Raw genomic sequence first — 22,433 nt, 5'->3', positions numbered from 1 at the left:
ATCATTATCTGTATAGATAAAAAGACTTAAAGAGGTGAACCAAGCTAGGAATGTAGTGCAGGGGTAGAGCGCTTGCCTACCACGCGGCAAGGCCCGGATTTGATCGCCAGCACCACAAGAAAGCAGCAGACCAGAGACAAAGGCAACAATAATCTCTGCGTTGTATAATTACTTTATTATTTATATATTTATTTATTTATTTATTTATTTATTTACTTTCCAGTACTGAGGATGGAACTCAGGGGCATGTGACCTCTGAGCTACACCTCCAGCCCGATTTTTTATTCTTTATTTTGAAACAGGGTCTCACTGAGTTGCAGAGGGCCTCACTAAGTAGCTGAGGCTGGCCTTGAACTGCATCCTCAAGTCTCAGCCTCCTGAATGCTGGGATTACAAGCATGTGCCACCACACCCAGCTAATTACTTTAACGTTCTTCCTTTATATTTTTCTGTGTTCTATAAACTGTCTATAGAATTACCATTCCATGTCAACTACTTTAGGTTTTTCCAACGTACCTTTGTTTCTGTTTCCAAGCCTTCTCCCTCTTTCTTACACTACTCTCCCTTAAGGCCTAAGGCAGTGGACATGTGTGGCACATTCCTGTGGTCCCAGCTACTCAGGAGGCTGAGGCAGGAGGATGACTTGAGTCCACACGTTTGAGACAAGCCTGAGCAACACAGTGAGTCCCCATCTCAAAAAAAAAAAAAAAAAAAAAAGTGGATGGGTCTAGGGCAGTGTTTCAGGGGCAAGGGTTTGATTTGGCCCCTGGGACACTGAGCAATGGCTGGTTCTTCTAACTGGAGGTAAACGGTGCTATTGCATCTAGCAGATAAAGGTCAGGGATTTTGCTAAACATCCCACAACACACAAGACAGACCCTCACAGAAAAAGAATTATCCAGCCTGCTATCAACAATAGTGTAGCGGTTGAAGAACCTTTGTCTAGGGTTAAAAAATAAATAAACAGTAAGAATGGGTTAAAATAAAATATTATTAACTTTGGTGGGTTTATGTTTTGGGTCAAAATGCAGGTTAGATATTTCTCAAGTTAGAATGGATAGTTCATATTTTTAAAATGATGCCTTCCTCAACTTGATGGGAAGTATCTCCAGGGATTCTGCTCCTCACCTAAGGAGATGACTTGTCAAGCCAGTAAGGTTTTTATTCTTGTGCATATACAGAGCTGTATTAAAGGTGTTTAAGTACTAATAAAGCTGGGTGTGGTGGTGCATGGCTGGTAATCCCGGCATTTGGGAGGAACACAGTTCACAGCCAGCCTCAACTACTACTTAGTGAGGCCCTTTGCAACTCAGTGAGACCCTGTTTCAAAATAAAGAATGCCCCTAGGTTCCATTCCTCGTACCACAAAAAAATATATAAGTAAAAAATGTTTTAGAGTGAGATCACCTCTTTAAAAGAAAATCTAGTCATCTTATTACAAGTATTCTGATATGGGAAGCTGAAAAACTAAGGTCTTATTAGTTTAGTCTAATCTAAAAACGAGAATCACAGAAAAGTGTTTGAAACATACATTTCACATACACATAAAATGATTTATACAAACTCAAAAATGACTACCAGGCTGGACATGGTGGCTCGCGCTTGTAATCCCTGTACTTGGGAGGCTAAGATAGAATGGGGGTTCACGGCCAGCCTCTGCTACTTAGTAGGGGCCTTTGCAACTTGGTGAAACCCTGCTTCAAAAATAAAGAATAAAAAATAGGGCTGGGGGTGTAGCTCCTGGGTTCAATTCTCAATACTGCAAAAAAAGGTTTTTTACTTCTAAATTGTAATGACAGATTCAGGGAACAGTAACAAAGTCCTTGCGAAAATGAAGCACCTCCCTGCATCCGAACGACTAAGTAAAACTGACTTCAATTCCCATATGGGGGTGTATTCAGTTACAATAAACCCCAACAGATAAGAGAGTCAGAAGTAAGCCAATGACGAGGTGGAAGAAAGAGAAGAGCAGGCAGAACATGACCAGAGGGGAGCAAGGGGACCGTGAGGAGAGAGGCAAAAGGGGAACCAGAAGTTGTGCAACATGTCACTTGGTAAAACCAAAGGAAGACAATAATGTATGCATGCCAGATGCAAAGAAATTGAGGGGAAATAAAACGCAGAGGAAATACAACAGAGAGATCAGCAGGAAAGTGCTGTGTGCTTCACAGACCCCTCACTCACTAAGACTGAATAAGAAATACTTTTTAAGCCAGGCGTGGTGGCGCATGCTTATAATCCCAGTACTTGAAAGGCTGAGACAGGAGGATAAGGCAGGTTAGAAGACAGCTTCAGAACCTTAGTGAGGCTCTCAGCAGCTTAGCAAGACCCTGTTTCCAAATAAATAACAAAACAGGTGTGGAGGTGTAGCCCAGAGGTAGAAGGCCCCTGGGTTTTATCACTAGTACTATGCATGTGTATGCGCGTGCACACACACACACACAACTTTTCAAATCTTTAATTTGTGATATGCTATTAATAAACTTGCTTGCACAGATTCTCCACTGCTCAACATGATTCTCTAGGGGAAAAGATACGTAATGTTCTCCTGGCTGTTGAAACTCTCCCAACCTTCTGCTAAAGATCAGAACAGGAGAACTTAAGACTCCATTTCTGGTGTCTCCTCATAGAGGAGATGACCGAGGGCAGGCCTTCAGGTTTGCCTACTTAGCTCACTACCCTGTGAGGGGCAACAGCTCTCCACCATCCCGTGAGGTCAGAGTGGGGCTGTCAGTACTGGTCCCCTGTCCTCCCGCGGACACGAGGGTGCACAGACCTGACCACTCGAGGCCGCCAGGGGACTGGGAAGGGAGGGCTAGGAAAAGCTATGGGAATTCCTCTAATGAGGCTCCCTGCCTCTAGGCCCAGAGCTGTATAATCATGCGATCCACAGATGCTACTGCCAACTTCACCCTGAAAAACACTGTCCTGGGGGGTGAAACCAATGTCACAGAGCACATGAGAGTCCGTGGCAGCCCCAAGACCACATCTGAGCCTGCATCCACCCATGCCTAGACTTTCAGGTCACGTAAGCACACAGAAGCCCTTTGGCTTTGAATTGGGCTTCTGTTACTTACACTAAAACAGATCTAGCTGGTAAACTGTTCCAACATAGCCAAAGAGAAGTCTGGCAAGTCGGTGTGCCAGAATTACCATGCATGAATTACCTAGGCCCTTACTATTTATGTACTGCAACTAGGCTGATGTCATGACTTGAAATAACGCATTTTATAAATGTAAAACTTAAAAGTCGGGCGTGGTGTTGCACACTTGAAATCCCAGCTTTTGGGAGGCTGAGACAGGAGGATCACGGTTCACAGACAGGCTCAGCTACGTAGTGAGGCCCTTTGCAACTCAGGGAGGCCCTGTTTCAAAATAAAGAATAAAAACCAGGGCAGGAGATGTGGTTCAGAGGTCAAATGCCCCTGGGTTCCATCCCCCAGACCCGCAAAAAAATAAAAATAAAAAATAAAAAAAATAGGGCTGGGGCTGTAGCTCGGAAGTAGAATGCCCCTGGGTTCCATCCCCAGTATCGCAAAAGAATAAAAATTGTTTTAAATGTTCGTGGTAGAAATTCATTTAATGACACGCATTTATTTATTTCAAGATCTAACAAGTCTGTCTACTACACTGAGATCTTGATGTAAGATACTCCATTTTCCCAGCCTACCTCCATCTTTTTACTCTAGAGTTCTACTCTTTTGCTCTTTCTAACCTCTTCCCTGCCCTGCTAATTTTATTTCTCCTATCCAAAAATTTCTCTAGTTTGAGTGTCTGTCAAGAAGTACAAGTCCCAACCACAAACACCGGAGTCCTGGCCAAAGCGCATATTCTTGCATAAGTGACCAAGGATAGCCAAAGCCTCGCTCCGGGTACCCAGTCCCCCCGCCTCGAGTTTTGCTCCCATTTTGGCCGCAGCACCGCAGGCCAAAGGAAGTCCACGGTGGTCCTCACGAACACTCAAGGAAGTACAGCAACTCTCCCTTGACTTCCTATGAGTTTGGAAGCATCAGTGAAAGTACAACACAGTCCCATCACTATTCCGTTCTGTATAGACCAGGCCTCTGTTGTCCCAGGAGCTATTTAATGCTGATGTCTGCTGGTTAAGGAGAATTCCAAGTAAGGAGGCCTTAGAAGACAAACTGAGAATGCCAGAGACACAAAGATGCCTGGAGGAAATTTCTGGAAAGTTTACACTGTCTCAGCAAAAACTCAAGACTGATGCTACAGCTGAAGAAGATGGAAGGGGAACTGTTAAAAGGCAGAAGGAAGCCGGGCGTGGTGGCGCGCACTTGTAAATCCCGTGCTTGTGAGGCTGAGACAGGAGGATCGCACAGGTTCGAAGCCAGCCTCAGCTTAGTGAGGCTCTCAGCACTTAGTGAGACCCTGTCTCAAAATAAAGAATAAAAAAATAAGACAGGGGATGTAGCTCGGAGATAGAATGTCCCTGGGTTCCATTCCCAGACCCAAAATAAATAAATAAATAAATATAAATAAAAATAAAGAATAAAAAATAGGGCAGGGAATGTAGTTTGGAGGTCGAATGCCCCTGGGTTCCATCCCCAGACCCGCAAAAAAAAAAATGCATCAAATTATACACTCAAAATCAATCAAACTACACTCTTAAAACTCATCAAACTAGCCAGGCGTGGTGATGCATGCTTGTGATCCTAGCAATTGGGAGGCTGAAGCGAGAGAATTGTGGTTCATGCGCAGGTTCGAAGCCAGCCGCGCTGGCTTAAGAGACCCTGTTTCCAAATAAAAATATAAAATAGGTCTCCGAGAATAGCCCAGAGGTAGAAGGGTTTCCAGGAACCCCAATAACACACACACACAAAATACACACACACACACACACACACACACACACATACATATATATATTAGGAGGTCTGGGAGTGTAGCCCAGAGGTACAAATCCTCCTGTCTCAGCCTCCCAAATGCTGAGATTACAAGCATGTGCTACCATGCCTGGCTGTGCTGTATCTCTTAAAATAAGCCAGCAGTTTGCTTCGCTCCAGTAGTTCAGAGCAGTACTTCTGACTAGTCTGCAGGTGCCCAGAGGCAGTAAAGTCCAAGATGAAGTAAGAATTAGCTCCTACTTTCCAAGGCCAGAGCTATCAGCACCTTCCCATCCTGTATCTATCCTGAACTGGAGAACTGTCTCCTTTTGTCTTCCAGACTTGTCTCCGGTCCTCACACCTGCTCACACCTCCGCCTGCCTTCAACAATTCTCGTTTGGCTTCCTGAAGGTCGCCCTGGACCCCGGCTGCTGCTTCCTCTGTTACCTGCTCTGTTCAACATGCCTCCTCCGTTTGTTTAGACACTTCTTTATATTCTGCCTCATCTTCACAAGTGGACCAACAACACCAAACCGTCATGTGCCTCCCTGCTCAAGCTTCCTCCATCCACCCATTCACTCATTCATGTATTCATCCAACAAACAGGCAAAGAACACGAACTCTGTGAACAGCAATGCGTTAGGTGTGGGAAATAGTGCAGGGGGATCAGGTGCGGGAATGTACACACACAGACAATAACTACAAGAAGAGAGAAATGTGGACAGGTCATTAAAGTACAGGGGAAAAGCCGGCCATGGGGGTGCACGCTTGTCATCCCAGCATCTATGAGACTGAGACCGGAGGATCGCAGTTTGCGGCCAGCCTCAGCTACTTAGTGAGGCCCTCTGCAACTTAGAGAGACCCTATTTCAAAATAAAGAATAAAATATAGGGCTGGGGATGGAGCTTGGAGGTTGAATGCCCCTGAGTTCCATCCCCAGATCTACAAAAAAAATAAATAAAAATACAGGAAAAAAGTGTTGGTAATGGTTCAGAATCTGATAGTCATCTGGATGTTAAGTGAATTAGAACTGATATTGAAGCAGAACGCAAGAGACAAGGGAGAGGATGCTACGATTTCCAACCTGAGGGTCTTGGAGCACAGCAGTGCCCTTAATAAACTCAGGGCCATCAGGAGGGAAGGAGCATAACCAGGGGACAGTGGGTGTGCTGGTCAAACTCCAAATAAGACATGTACTCAGATGAGATTTCTTTCTTTTTTTGTTTGTTTGTTTGGTGGTACTGGGGGTAGAACCCAGGGGCTTTTCTACCTCCAGGCTATACTCCCAGACCTATTTTATACTTTATTTGGAAACAGGGTCTCACTAAGTTGCTGAGAGCCTCACTAAGTAGCTGAGGCTGGCTTTGAACCCGTGTGATCCTCCTGTCTCAGCCTCCAAAGTGCTGAGATTACAAGCATGCGCCACCACGCCCGGGTCAGATGAGATTTCTGAAAGCAGTCTGAGAAATGAAGTTTCAATGCCAAAACATTAGAATTTCCAAGAATGATACACTAATGGTAGAAGAAAAAACTGGGACTATGCCAAGAATCAAAAAGAAAAAGGAAAAAAAAACTAGGTCATGTGACTTAGTAGGTATAAAAAAACACGGTGGGAAAAATCACAAATACACAGCCTGCCGGGCGTGGTGGCGCACACTTGTAATCCTCGTGCTTGGGAGGCAGAGACAGGAGGATCGCGCTGGCTTAGGAGACCCTGTTTCCAAAAAAAAAATGTAAAACTAGGTCTGGGAGTGTAGCCCGGAGGTAGAAGGGCTTCCAGGAACCCCAGTACCACTAAAAAAAAAAAAAAAAAAAAAAAAATACACAGCCTGCTGGCCTAAACAGTAAACAGCTATTTTCATCTAGAAAGGTCTACATGGCTTTGGGGTTTCAGACTGTTCTGTACTATTAGAATACTCGGCATCTTAACACACTATAGGGACTCTTAATTAGGTAGCTTCAGTTCATCTTAGCGGCTCCGTGGCACTTACGGCGCTATCCGTGGTGTCTCCTCGTGTGAGGAGGACTAGCACGCAATTCATGACATTGCTGCTGCTGCTACTTCTAGGTCTAACTAATAAGCTCTGCTTGACAAACATCGAGTCTTTTGTAGTGGCCGAAAGCATCAGTGACTGATGTTATGATACAGATACCCAAAGGCAAGTCAAGACAAGCAAATATTTTCAAAATTAGAAGCAATGAAATACAACAGCTGATGCCGGGCGTGGTGGCGCACGCTTGTAATCCCGCGCTTGGGAGGCGGAGACAGGAGGATCGCACAGGTTCGAAGCCAGCCGCGCGCGCTGGCTTAGGAGACCCTGTTTCCAAATAAAAATGTAAAAATAGGTCTGGGAGTGTAGCCCGGAGGTAGAAGGGCTTCCAGGAACCCCAGTACCACCAAAAAAAAAAAAAAAAAAAGAGAGAGAGAGAAAAGAAATACAACAGCTGTCTTCAGTTCCTTAAGCAAGTGGACCGACCCCAAAACAAATCAACACACAAGTCTGTGAAGATACGAAAACCACTGAGTCATATACTTTAAATTGATGTTTTGTGCAGTGTATGACTATCTCAATAGTACTGTAACTGTTTCTTTAAATTGATGTCTTGTGCAGTGTATGACTATCTCAATAATACTGTAACTGTTTTGGTATTGGGGATGGCTTATTTTATTTTGAAAATAAGTTACTAAGGGTCTTGCTAAATTGCTGAGGCTGCCCTTGAACCCATGATTTTCCTGTTGTAGCCTCACAAGTAGGGATTATAGATATGCACCTTGATGCCTGGCTAATACAGTGATTTAAAAAATTCAAAAGATTCCCAATAACATACATACATTCAACAAACATGTTGTAACTAAAATGTTAGCTTTGCCGGGCGTGGTGGCGCACGCTTGTAATCCCTGCGCTTGGGAGGCTGAGACAGGAGGATGGCGCAGGTTCGAAGCCAGCCTCAGCTACTAAGTGAGGCTCTCAGCAACTTAGTGAGACCCTGTTTCCAAATAGAATATAAAATTGGTCTGGGAGCATAGCCCAGAGGTAGAAAGCCTCTGGGTTCCACCCCCAGTACCACCAAAAAAAAAAAAAAAAAGAAAGAAAAAAAATGTTAGCTTTCAGAAATGTTATTGCCAGGAACCTGGCTAGTGTTCTTAAAATATTTATACAACAGTCAAAATTGACAAAACAGAAACTTTGCTAAACTGCTGTGATAACATCATTATCATTTCAGCTTTAAAGAAAAGAAATTCAGGCCAGGCGTGGTGGCGCACACTTGTAATCCCAGCACTTGGGAGACTGAGACAGGAGGATCGCAGGCTTTGAAAGCCAGCCCCAGCTGCTGAGTGAGGCTCTCCACAACTTAGTGAAACTCTGTTTCCAGATAAAGTATAAAATAGGTCTGGGAGTGTAGTCCTGAGGTAGGAAAGCCCCTGGGTTCCACCCTCTGTACCCCCCCCCAAAAAAAAAGAAAAGAAAGAAAGAAGAAAAAAGAAAAGATTCAGAGTCTCTTGCCCTTCACTGTAATAGGAACTGATTTGTTATCACACATCAAAATCTGCCTTTAAACTGTGAATGGCACTGAAAGGGCACTTTTCAGATTTAACCACAATGTTGAATACCGTAATTATGTGATGTCACTAACACATCTTTCTCTGTAATCTACCCCAGAACTTCTTTCCCTGTAATTCTCTGCAGGAGAATGTTCCAGTGATATTACTTCTAATTACTTCCCTCTTCCCTAATAGTCACTGCCTGAGGTCTTGTCATTTCAACCTTCTTTATGCCCCAGAACATTCCCTAACTTCTACTACTGAATACCATACCCACTGTCTGCTTGTTGTAACAGGTTATATTTATGTCCTGGGAGAGTCAAAGTGGTGCAAGAATATAAGCAGGACATGGTGGTGAAGCCTGTAATCCCAGCTACCCAGGAGGCTGAGGCAGAGCTCGCCTCAGCGATTTAGCAAGATCTAGCTGAAAATTAAAAAAAAGTTAAAGGGCTGGGTGAGTAGCTCAGTGGCAAAGCAACCTTGAGTTCAACCCCCATTCTTGCAAAATTTTAATTTCATTTAAAAGGGCGGGAGATGCAGCTTAGTGGTAAAGCACCTTTGACCCAGTAGTATTCAATCCCCATTGGGGGGGGGGGGGGACAGACCATGAGCCCTTTAGGAGGAAGGACTGTGATTTATCCATTGTTAAGCATTCTCTCAACATTAAGCAGAATATCTGGCAAACAGGACGCTCAATAAATGTCCCTGCCTATCATTAAGCTAAGGCCCATTCACAGGAAAAATTAGTTAACAAATATACAAAAGACCAAACTATTCTTAGGTATATGTGTATTTAAGAAAAGGCACCTTTATGGTTTAAAAAAATCACAGCATTTTTTCAATTTTTTTTCTCACAAATTATCTTGGGGAAAACAGCAGATCTAAAATTCAACCAAAGAGGCTGAGACCTGAGGATCGTGGTTCTTGGACAGCCTTAGCTACTTGGTGAGGCCCTCTGCAACTCAGTGAGACCCGGTTTCAAAATAATAAAAAAGAGGGCAGGGGGTGTAGCTCAGAGGTCGAATGCCCCTGGGTTCCAACCCCAGACCTGCCAAAAAAAAAAAAAAAAATTCAACCAAAAATTTATTTGAGGTGTGGTGGCGCACACTTGTAATCCTAGTGGTGCTTAGGAGGCTGAGACAGGAGGATTGTAGGTTCACAGCCAGCCTCAACCATTTTGTGAGGCCCTCTGCAACTAAGGCCCTAAAATAAAAAATAAAAATATAGAACTGGAGATGTAGCTCAGAGGTAGAACACTCCTGTGTTGAATCCCCAATAGCACATACACAAAACAAAAAGAAAGAAAGAAAGAAAGAAAGAAAGAAAGAAAGAAAGAAAATAATAAAATCCAACAATTTTCTATCCAATCATCAGAATGGGCTGTTCGCAGCTGGGTGTGGTGGCACATGCTTGTAATCCCAGCATTTGGAAGGCTGAGACAGGAGGATCGCGGTTCAAGACCAACCTCAGATACTTAGTGAGGCCCTCTAAAACTCAGTAAGACCCTGTTTCAAAAAAAAGAATAATGCCGGGCGTGGTGGCGCACGCTTGTAATCCCCGCGCTTGGGAGGCAGAGACAGGAGGATCGCGCAGGTTCGAAGCCAGCCGTTCGCGCTGGCTTAGGAGACCCTGTTTCCAAATAAAAATGTAAAAATAGGTCTGGGAGTGTAGCCCGGAGGTAGAAGGGCTTCCAGGAACCCCAGTACCACCAAATAAATAAATAAATAAAAATAAAATAGGGCTGGGGGTGTATCTCAGAGGTCCAATGCCTCTGGGTGGTTCCATCCCCAGTACAGAAAAAAAAGGGGTGGGGGGGCTGTTCACAACAGAGTAACAAAGTCATGTTTATAGAACTGGTACCTCTTCACAGGAAAATAATTCTAAGGATTCTTTGTATATGCCTCATACATTCATTCTGAGGTTTGTGTTAATATTTGTAAAACACTTAAAATAGGATCTGCCACATAGTAAGCACTATATTTTAATAAAGTAACTTTGGGGGGGGTATTAGGGATAGATCCAGGGGCATTCTACCTCCAAGCTACACCCCCAGCCTTATTTTTTATTCTTTATTTTCAAATAGGGTCTCACTGAGTTGCAGAGGGCCTCCCTAAGTAGCTGAGGCTGTCAGTGAACCGCGATCCTCCTCTCTCAGCCTCCTGAATGCTGGGATTACAAACATGTGCCACCATGCCCGGCTGAATAAACTTTTTTTTTTTTTTTTTTTTTTTTCGGGTCTGGGGATGGAACCCAGGGGCATTTGACCTCCAAGCTACACCCCCTACCCTAGTTTTTATTCTTTATTTTGAAACTGGGTCTCACTGAGTTGCAGAGGGCCTCACTGAGTAGCTGAGGCTGTCCGCGAACCGCGATCCTCCAGGTCTCAGCCTCCCGAATGCTGGGATTACAAGCGTGCGCCACCACGCCCGGCTAAAGTAACTTTTAATCAGTGTCAAATAAGCCATTTATTGTTAGAGATCTACAGGGCCTAAAGTTATCAGGTTTAGAGAAAAATTCCAGTGAGCAATTTTTAAATCTAGGGCTAGGAAAAAAAAAAAAAAAAAAGAGCTTCTAGAGAATGATTCATGCAAACTCATTTCACGGTTGAAGAAATTAACTGTATACTTGATATACATACAGAAATGTATTGGTCACAAAAAGTTTTCACAACTATTATTAAATTTGATCCTCAACTGGGCATGGTGGCGCACGCTTGTGATCCCAGCATTTGGGAGGCTGAGAGAGGAGGATCGCGGTTCGCGGCCAGCCTCAGCTACTTAGTGAGGCCCTCTGCAACTCAATGAGACCCTGTTTCAAAATAAAGAATAAAATATAGGGCTGGGGGTGTAGCTCAAAGGTCGAATGCCCCTGGGTTTCATCTCCAATATTGCAAAAAAAACAAAAAAAATCCTACAACAAGCTCATGATGGGTACAGGGCAGATATATTTAACTGTATTCACAGGCGAGGAGACTGAACCAAAGAGGTTAAGCGATTTGCCCAAGGTCACAGAGTTAGTCAGTGGAAAGATCTGGTGTAGAACGGGGTTTCTTGATGCCCACTTCCACATCTCTTTCCTCTGAGCTGCAGCTCGGGCCAGGGCTAATCTGGGTCACGCCGGGAGGCCACGGTTCCAGGACCCTACAACAACGTGTAGCCAACGTGTTGTTGAAAAGTTCAGGCAATCGTGTTCAGTGGAATTAGCTGGCAAAACGCCTCCCTACAGAGCGCTGATGGCATAAAACGTCGTGATGGCACCCAATTACAAAGGGCAACCTCGCAGCGGCATCGCCCAAGACACATTTTCAGCCTTCAGAGGGCCAGTCCTCCAAAACACGCCACTCAGGGGTGGCCAGACCAGAGAACACGGGTGGCGGCTGAACGCAGAAAAGGCTGCCGCTTCCTCCTTTAACCCCAAAGGAAACGCGGCCCGAGAGGAGGGTGCAGACCGGACCCGGCAAGGCGCTGACCGCGCGGCTGCCCACGCCCGGCGGCGGCCCGGGACGCGGCCGCCGTCAGCATCTTCCATGGGGCTCCTCGCCCCGGGGCCGCCGGGGGCAGCCGCGGCCCCCCGAGGCCCCAGCCCACCGCCACCTGCGGCGGGCGGGCGGGCGGACGCCGGGCGGGGGGCTATTTTAGGCGCGGGCCCCAGGGAGGACCAGCCAGCGCCGCGCATCCTTCTCCTCCGCCGCGTCCTCCCGCCCGCCCGGCCCCGCCCGGCCCGCGGCCTCACCTTTGTGTAGAGCTCGGACGCGGCCATGTCGGCCCCGCGCCGCCCCGCCGCCCCGCGGGCCTCCTCGCCTCCTCGCCGGGCCCCGCTCCGCAGCCGCCGGGGACGCGCCGCCGGGGACGCGCCTCCGGGGACGTCGGCGGCGGGGCCGCGCACGGGCGCGCGCGGAGGGGCGGGGCCTCCGGCGCGTCCTCGCGCCCGCCGCCCCGGAGCCCGGCCCCAGCCGGGGTCTCGCCGCCTCCGCCGGCCGCGCGCGCCCGCCGCCCAGTGCATTGTGGGAGGGGGAGGAGGACCGCGAGCGCGCGCACAGGTGAGCCTCGGCGAGCCCCCGGGCGGCGGCCGCTCCGCCCCGGCCTTCCCAGCACTCCCAGGGAGAGGATGGGGGACCGGAGACTTGATGGCGGAAGCGCTTCCCCGGAGCGGTGTGCACGTTTAGGGAATTCTCGAGCCCGGCCTCGGGGTCGCGGAAGGGAAGGGAGGCGTGGGTGGGTGGGCAGCGGCCGGGGGCTGTACGCCCATCGCTCCGGACTTGCTTACCGCGTGTGGTGACAACGCACCTCTGAAACTGGGCCGTGTGCCTGTGTGTGTGGTGCTGGGGGTGGAAGCGGGGGCCATTCTACCTCCGAGCTCTACCCCCAGCCCCATTTCATTTTATTTACAAACAGCGTCTCCCTAAGTTGCAGAGAGCCCCTCTGAATGGCTGAGGCTGACCACAAACCTGCCATCCTCCTGTCTCAGCCTCCCCAGTACTGGGATTAAAAGCCTGCGCCACCACCACGCCCAGCTTACGGTTTCTTAAAATATATATATAATTACGGGTCTGGGGATGGAACCCAGGGGCATTCGACCTCCAAGCTACACCTCCCTGCCCTATTTTTTATTTTATTTATTTTTTTTTTGAAACCGGGTCTCACTGAGTTGCAGAGGGCATCACTAAGTAGCTGAGGATGTCAGCAAACCAGGATTGCGCAGGTTCGAAGCCAGCCGTGCGCGCTGGTTTAGGAGACCCTGTTTCCAAATTTAAAAAAAAAAATGTAAAAATAGGTCTGGGAGTGTAGCCTGGAGGTAGAAGGGCTTCCAGGAACCCCAGTACCACCAAAAAAACAAAAAAATAACAATAATAAATTTATATATAGCATATACATAAATATACACATACATAAACTACATATATGATATAGATATACATTTTATATAGATATACATTTATATATACAAATATAGATTTATATATACATTTATATATGCATACATTCATATATACGTATATATTGCATATGCTATATATACATTTACATATACATATATAAATTTATATATACATATATATGTATGTATTTAAAGAAAATCCTAAAACTCCAGAAGAGCTTGATACCAGCAATGACCTGGGAGCTGAGCAGTGCAGGACCAGGAATCGAAGCCTTCACCAAGGTTACTGCCAACTCTTTGGCTGGGCAGCAGGGGTCATCTCATGATGCAGAGTATAGGAGCTGGTTTCGAACCACAGAAACCTAACCTTCAAACACGTCCCCAGGGGACAGCGCTAGAACCTGTTTCCTAGGCCCATGCCTTTGCAAGGTGCAATACGCTTCTGCCCTGGCCCTACTTCTCTTCTGCTCTCTGGTGGTCTAGGCCCCATGGTGCTGCCTGCAGCTGATCCCCAAACCACCTGAAAATGGCAGACTTGTGTGGAAAGTCTGTACATTGCCTCAAGTGGCCTGATACCCCAAGCCAAAGGTCTCAATCTTCTCACAGCCACCTTTGCATATCAAAACAGGAATGTGGTCTTCCATCCCCAGTCCCCTACTCTCTTAACCCATCCACACTGGACTGCCTAGTTGAATATTCATTTTTTAAAAATCCCTTGGGGCTGGGCGTGGTGGTGCACGCTTGTAAGCCCAGCTTTTGGGAGGCTGAGACAGGAGGATCGCACAGGTTCAAAGCCAGCCTCAACTACTTACTAAGGCTCTCAGCAACTTAGTGAGACCCTGTTTCCAAATAAAACATAAAATAGGTCTGGGAGTATAGCTCAGAGGTAGAAAGCCCCTGGGTTCCACCCCTAGTACCATTAAAAAAAAAAATCCCTTGGGGAAGCTGAGACAGAAGGATCACTGTTCAAGGACAGCCTCAGCTACTTAGTGAGCCCCCTCCCCCACAACTCAGTGAGACCCTGTTTCAAAATAAAGAATAAAAAATTGGGCTGGGGTGTTGCTCAGAGGTAGATGCTCCTGGGTTTCATCTCCAGCACCTAAAAAAAAAAAAAAAAAGGAAAGAGAAAAAGAAAAAAAATCCCACCCTCTAAAAAGAGAGTGTGTTCAACTCTCGGTGAAGGGTAAGTGGTACCCAGTGCTTGTCTTAGAATCTTGGACTATTTACATATGTGAAATTCTGCAGCTCAAGACTGTACACTGTTAGGTGTGTGTGTGCTGGGGGCAGAGGGGAGTATTTTTTTTTGTTTGTTTTGTTTTGCTTTGCTTTGTGGCACTGGAAATTGAACCCAGGGGCATCCTACCACCACCGAGCTATCCACCCAGCCCTGTTTTATTTATTTTGCTCAGGCTGGCCTCAATTCTGCTATTCTCCTGTCTCTGCCTCCTAAGTATGATTAAGACTCACACCACCACACTAGGTGGGACTGGGTGGGGTGTGTTTAAAGAGGACAAAGGGCCTATCTTTTTTTTTTTTTTTTGCAGTACTGGGGATGGAACCCAGGGTCATTAGACCTCCAAGCTATACCCCAGCCCTATTTTTTATTCTTTATTTGGAAACAGGGCCTCACTAAGTAGCTGAGGCTGACCACAAACTGCTATCCTTTGGTCTCCGCCCGTGTGCAGCTACTGCCGGCTACAAAGGGCCTATCTTAACTCTAGAACACAGACCCCGCTTCTTGTTCAGTAGCTCACCACCTCCTCAGAAATGGCACAGGGAGAGCCGGGTGTGGTGGCACACACTTGTAATCCCAGCACTTGGGAGGCTGAGAGAGGAGGGTCGCAGGTTCAAAGCCAGGCTTAGTGAGGCTCCCTGCAACTTAGTGAGACCCTGTTTTCAAATAAAAAATATAAAATAGGTCTGGGAGTGGAGCCCAGAGGTAGAAGGCCCCTGAGTTCCACCCCCAGAACCACAAAAAAACAAAACAAAAAAAATGGCAAAAGGAATGGCTACCAAGCCCTAAACCTTACAGAACTGTCTCCATTCCTTCCAATCCTGAAACCAAATGTTTCTGATGTTTCTCAATCCCACCCAGACATAAAAATAAAAATATAAAGCATACAGTTGAGACCAGTGCTGGATTAAGAGGAAACCTGGCTTCTTCCCCTTAGTCTTCCTGCCTTGTGCAAGGTGCCTGTTTGCTTATTCTTCAGGCAATCCCTACACGTCAGACTATTGAGAAATTCTGAGTACGAGAAAAGAAAATAAAAACTAAAAAATTAAAAGGGTTCTAATAGGTGTGAATTTTCTTAATGACAGGGGGAAAAAAGTAGAATTATGCTCCTGCAATTTCTGAACACATGCATTCACTCAAATATTTGGGGCCATAGTATGAAGAACGTGGTAGGGACAAAGAGGAGGATTTTCTATTCTTGACCTTTTTTCATTCAGAAAAAGAGCAGACTAAAAAGCCCTCCCCGTCCCCAACACACAGAGAACCGGAGCTTTGATGGGCGGCCTCCTTTATACAAGGATATTTTGTCTAAAGCTCTCCAGTGAAAATCTAAATTTTTACATTTAGGGAAATGTGAAAATCAACAATAACTTTCAAAGCTTTAGGGGTCCCTGTCAAAAAGTAGCCAAAAGGAATTGTCTATTTTGTTTTACATTGGTCAAGTTCTCAGTCACTGCCTTATGAGAAATTTTTCATAAGTTGTTTTCAAATGAAAAGAATGTCACTGTAATGGAGAAATCCCTTTTCATGCCCCCTGACTTGCTCTTCTCAATTTATGATAGGAGGGATGTCCTATCATAACTCATCAGTAAACTCATATGAAGTTGAGACTAGTAAGTTGAAATGAATTCAATACACCTAACCTATTGAACACCATAGCTTAGTTTAGTTTACTTTAAACATGCTTAAAACACTTAACATTCGCTTAACAAGATCGGACAAAATCAACTAACACAAAGCCTAGTTTATACATGTTGAATATCTCAGGTAATTTATTGACTACTTGTATTAAAAAGTAAAAAAATAAAAGCTGGCACTGTGCAAAGTCCCAGTATCTCCAGAGGCTGCGGCAGGAGGATTGCAAGTTCAAGGCCAGCCTGGACAACATAGTAAGACCCTGTCTCAAAACAAAAATTCCAAAGGGCAGGGAGTGTCGATCAGTGGTAGAAGGTCCCTGGGTTCAATTCCCAGAACCCCACCACAAATGGCAACATCGAATATTATAAAGTTTGGATTATTTACAAGTGGCAGCACTGGATCTTTCATCTCCATGATAGTGTAGCTGACTAGAAGTTGCTGGGTGCCACTGCCCAGCAACATGAAAAATCTTAACACATAGCACTAGCCTGAGGGGGGAAAAAAAAATCAGAATTTAAAACTTTGGGCTGTGGGTATAGCTCAGTGGCAGAGTACTTGCTTAGCATGCATGAAGTACCAGGTTCGACCTCTAATACACACAGCTTCAAAATTTGAAGTAGTTTTTTTTCTTTTTTGGTGGTACTGGGGTTCCTGGGGTTCCTGGGAACCCTTCTCCGGGCTACACTCCCAGACCTATTTTATATTTTTATTTGGAAACAGGATATCTTAAGCCAGCACGGCTGGCTCCAAACCTGCGCAAGTGCCTGTATCCGCCTCCCAAGCACAAGGATCACAAGCCTGTGCCACCATGCCCAGCTGAAGTAGTTTATTTTGCACCATTGTAAAGAGTTACAAATTGAACCATTAGCTGGGCTTGGTGGTGCACGCTTGTAATCCCAGTGCTTGGGAGGCTGAGACAGGAGGATCACACAGGTTCACAGCCAGCCTCAGCTATTTATAGTGAGGCTCTCAGCAACTTAGTGAGACCCTGTTTCCAAATAAAATATAAAAATAGGTCTGGGAGGTAGAAAAGCCTCTGGGTTCCAGTATTGCAAATAAATAAATAAATAAATAAATAAAATTCAACCATTAACAATTAGGGGTCATCTTATTCATGGATATTACTGTTTTTTTTTTTTTTTTTTTTTTACAAATATGGAGTGCTAGTGTGCCAGACATTATTCTGCATGCTGAAAATTCATGCAGGAACAAAACAGATAAAATCTCTGATCTCACGGAGCTTACATTCTAGTTCGGAAAGAAAATTTTAAAGTTAGAAGGTGAAGATAAGTATGAGCATTAGTTCGCTACAGCTGACATAAAAAAAATACTACATACTAAGCTGGGCGTGGTGGTGCACACTTGTAATCCTGCCTTCTTTTTTTAAAAGAAAAAATTGTAAATTGTAAATTGCAGAGCCTTGCTAACCTGCTGATGCTGTCCTCGAACCTGCAATCCTCCTTTTTCAGCCTCCCAGATTACAGGCATGCACCACCTGACTTCCATATTTCTTGCCTCCTACTTGATGGCATTTGTCCCATTCAATTCTCTTATAAAAAAAAATGAAGCCAGACATTCTACCTCCGACCTACACTTGCAAGCCTCTCCCCTTCTTTTAAAACTCAAAACAGCCGGGCGTGGTGGCGCACCCTTGTGATCCCCGCACCCTTGTGATCCCCGCTCTTGGGAGGCGGAGACAGGAGGATTGGTGTAAGAGACCCTGTTTCAAAAATATAAAATAGGTCTGGGAGTGTAGCCCGTAAGTAGAAGGGCTCCCAGGAACCCCAGGGCCACCCAAAAAAAAAAAAAATTAAAAATTAAAAACGGGATCTCGCTAGGTTGCTGAGTTTCACTACGCACTGAGGCTGTCCTCAAACCTGTTGATCCTCCTGTCTCCGCCTCCCAAGTACAAGTGTGCGCCACCACGCCTGGCTCTCCTTGCCCTGTGGAAAGTATCACCTACACCTAAGATGCTCTTTTCCCTATTCATCCCTGCAGCAGCCTCAGTCATCTCCAACTTCCTTGACTCAGGCCATATACCCCTAAGAACTCATCTCTAGACTTACTAGAACTTGATTTCTACCTTTCTTGAGAAATATAGCATGTATACATAGAAATTTCTCAGAACGTTAGTTGCGTATCTCCTCCACCTTTCAATATCCAATACTATTGCACTAGAGTACTTTATTTATTTATTTATTTATTTATTTATTTAGCAGTACTGGGAATGGGACCCAGGGTCATTCTACCTCTGAGCTACGCCCCCAGCCCTATTTTTTATTCTTTATTTTGAAACAGGGTCTCACTAATTTGCAAAGGACCTAAGTAGCTGAGGCTGTCCGCAAACCACGACTCTCCTGCCTCAGCCTCCCAAAGCAACAGAGTATTTTAAACATGAAGGTGTAAAAGACACAATCTACAAGCACCTACAAAAAAATTAAGACTGCTAGGCTTTCACTATCATTTTTTAAAATCTAAAATTAGAAGTCAAATTCTTTCTGCATAAAGTAGTAGCTGGACTTCAGAAAACATACTGAGAAATATTAACATTAAATAAGACAAAACTACAAATTAATCAATAGAAATTCGGCTTTATCAATTTATTTTTATATTTAACAAGTAAATTTTGGAAGGACTATTTGACAATTTTCAACATTAATGGCCAACTCTAGAAACATGTTAACATAAAAAATTCATTTACTGTTGGCCCTTTTAATACAGGCAAACTGTCCTATTACATAACAAAAGCTAGAGATTCAGTAGATTTAAGGGCCTAGTAGTAAAGGTATGATGTTTTATCTCAACTATTTGATAAATAATACAAACATACATTATATTAGTGGCTATGACTACTAATACTATGAGTAATAAAACCTAGCGGTCAACCTACTTAAAGGCTAAGTTAGTAAAACAGCAAAGTGGTGCTTTGTCCTTAGATTAACAATCAGAGACCCTTTTATCCATTTTGCAGGGTATGGTGGGGAGTTGGGAAGAGACACAAGGGAAGACTGGCAGTGCATGCTGAGTTAAGAGTTGCTGGCGGCTTGAATGAGTCATGAGCCAGATCAAGATGACGTTTTAGGAAATCTGAAGTGTCCTCCTCGACTGTGGCACCCCAGGAAGGGTATTAAGGATGAGCAACCACCAGCCCCAAGCCCCTTTAACAAGCGACCAAACTGGGTTTCAGGAAGACACAGGGATGGGACAAAGATGAAGCAAAATGGCATAAAAGTAAAATGGAAAGTGGAAGAAATATGCGTGGGAATATGGAAAGGCCACCAGACCCACAGCGGTGGCCACCACTCAGACGCGCTTCCCGTCAGCAACCCGCTCCTGAGCACCACACGCCAACTTGAGAGCAAAATCTGAGTAAATACATTTAGCTTTGAAAAACCTCACTGTGTTTAAGTCTGGTGTAGTAAAAAGTTATCGATAAATATTCAGAGGTATACTTTCAAGTCAAAAGAGCAACTCATTCACTCCAAGCAGGTAAGGAGAGGCCCTACTACCGGGCCTGTGGTGGGTGGTTAAGACATACTTTTAGGTCAGCAGCACAAGATTACTGAACAATTTATTGACTACAAACACGTTTTTTCCAATTCATCGAACCAGTCCTATTTCAATTTGCCAAGATCTGTATTTGTTGTAGGTAGATATAGACTTCGAGAATAAAATGTTTGTTTAAACTGTACTATGAAAAGTAGGAGCTACTGGATATGAAATAAGTAGCTTATTTTAGACTTTAGCTACTTTTCATGATGTATTTGTCTCCAACTTCAGTTTAACATTAACTTACGGTAAATAAGACAGCGACTAAAATTAGACATTTCTCAAACCACTTTAAAAGAGTAGAAATGGACAATTAAGCTCATCTCATCAAAATCTTCACTCAAGCAATGATCAAAGAACTTGCAAAAATGCCAATAAACTGAGCTTTGAGGCAGAACGAAATAGAAAAATTTAAAACCTTTCTATCTCAAGCACCAATAATGGAGGCTATGCAGTTATACCTACAAATCTTCAGCAACAGGTCTTTCCTAATGGAAAATCCTGAGATTTTAAGCACTGTGAGTTTATAGAAGGCAGGTTGGCTTAAGGAGGAAATTTAACAAAAAGACTAATATTCTATTTTTGGGCACTTAGTATTTCACAGAGCCTCAAGTTTTGAGGTAGGTTAAATATTTGTATTTTATTTTACAAATTAAAACTCAGGCAGATGTTTTATCATGTCACAAACCACAGGAGTCCTATCATGGTAAGGAATAACAGTCCCTTTAATCTTTCAGATTAATCTTGTCTGATGTTTGAACTTAATGGTGATGGCTTACAAATGACCATGAAAAACAAAAATCTCCAAAGGCTAGATATAATAGAAATTCTACTTTGGTATATTTGAAACTTCTTTATGTGTGGTAGGGATTGAACTCAGGGGCATTCTAACTCTGGGCTACACCCCCTGCCCTATTTTTTATTTTTAGTTTGAAACAGGATGTTGCTAGGTTCATGAGAGTCTCACTACTTGCTTAGGCCGTTCTCAAACCTGCAATCCTCTCGACTCAGCCTCCCAAGTACTAGGATTACAAGTGTGCGCCACTATGCCTGCTTGAAGATTCTTAAACTGACGCTATAATTAAGTATACACATTGTGTAATAATCTCCTTGCTCTCATTACAGATATATATGTGTATATTTATATACACACACACACACACATCTGATACTTGAAGTTAGAAATGTGCACAGTACAAACTGTAACGTTTTCTGCCTTCTGGGTGGGCAGAGCAGGAAGATCAGTCCTAAGTGCTGGTGCTAGGTCAAGGCACCATCTACGCTGATTTGGGATCATACAAAACGCAGGTATATAAATGAAGCCAAGAAAAGACATCTGGATCCAAAAGAGGGGAGGCCTTGTGCAAGTCAAATGAAGAGAAAATAGTATTTCAGGCTAGAGATTCCCAGTAAGTTATAGCATGTAATGTTCTAGTGAAGTCTGTTAAAAGTCTAAGTAGATAAATAAAAACAAAAATTCTAAGTGAATAAACCAAAAAACTTAAGTTCCCGTTCCATTAAAGTGACACCTATAAGCAAATATCTAAATACTTTAATGTGAGTTTTGCCTACTATGTAAATTGCTACAATTGTCACAAGCCTACTTCTCTGGACTCATAATTACTTAAAATTATTTATCAGAATTTAGCTCACCTTGATATAGATTCCTGAACCAGTCTTCCCAACTACTTGTTTCATTATAAAATTCCTTTTATTTAAGCAATTGTCAAATATTAATAATATAGCATTGAGTGGTTAATAACTGAGAAATTAGAAGAGACACCATTATTGTGTTATAAAATAGTGTTCAGCACAGAAAATTTAAAATAGGACACCTATATTTCATGTAAACTGAACAGCCCAATACCATGAGGTCAAAGCACACACAAAAAAAGCGGTGTGTGTGGTGGTGTAAGAAGGAAATAGAAGGCAGAGTGTTCAAGTCTGTCTACTGTAGCGCCCCCAAGTGAGTGGGAGTCAAAAGTTCTGACTTTTTAAAAGTGTATATACTTTATACAAATTTGAAATTTCACAAGTCAAAATAAAATGTTCTGCATAGGACAAGGTATGCTTAAGCAACGTGTATCTGCACACAGCCACTGACTGCCGTGGGCATTAGGAACAACTGAACAAGTTTAATTCTATGGCAGACGGAGTGAAGACTTCAGCTTGGTATTCTGTAAGCCCAAGATCACAAGCTACTTTTATTATACAAAAGCTGTAATGACATATGGGGTTTTGTGTAGGAACTCTTGTGCTTCCGGTTGGCACATTATCTACTTTCTAGTATGTGAAATTAATACAGACATTTGTGAAAGGTTGTGCAAAACTACTGTATTTACAAAATGGCACAGAAGCAGTGACACACATGCGCACTCCGCTCACGTCCTCGGCCACGGAGGGCCTTAACACTACAGAAGTGAATGAGAGCGCCATTTCCACGCGGCTACTCAGCAGTGAAGTCACACAGGCTAACCGGAGCGGGGAAATATCGCCCACGTAGAACTCTGTGGTTAAAGCTGAAGCGGGCTTAAGGCCATTCACAGTCAAGCGTAGTCACACAGGTCTTTTGGAGCCCATCTGCTTGTGTTTGAATCATGTGACCTTTCTTCCAACTGTGGTCTTAAACCTCTGTTTTACAAAACCCAAAAGGAAAATACAGAAGAAATCAATACAACAGGTTATATTAAATTAGAGTAACAGAGCAAGCTACAATCGAGATGAAGGAAGGAAAGCCGAAACATTAGGA

The sequence above is a fragment of the Muscardinus avellanarius genome (assembly GCF_963383645.1).
Source record: "Muscardinus avellanarius genome assembly, chromosome: 12".
NCBI classification, from domain to species: Eukaryota; Metazoa; Chordata; class Mammalia; order Rodentia; family Gliridae; genus Muscardinus; species Muscardinus avellanarius.
The sequence above is the reverse complement of the archived record's forward strand: the minus strand, read 5'-3'. Positions refer to the sequence as shown.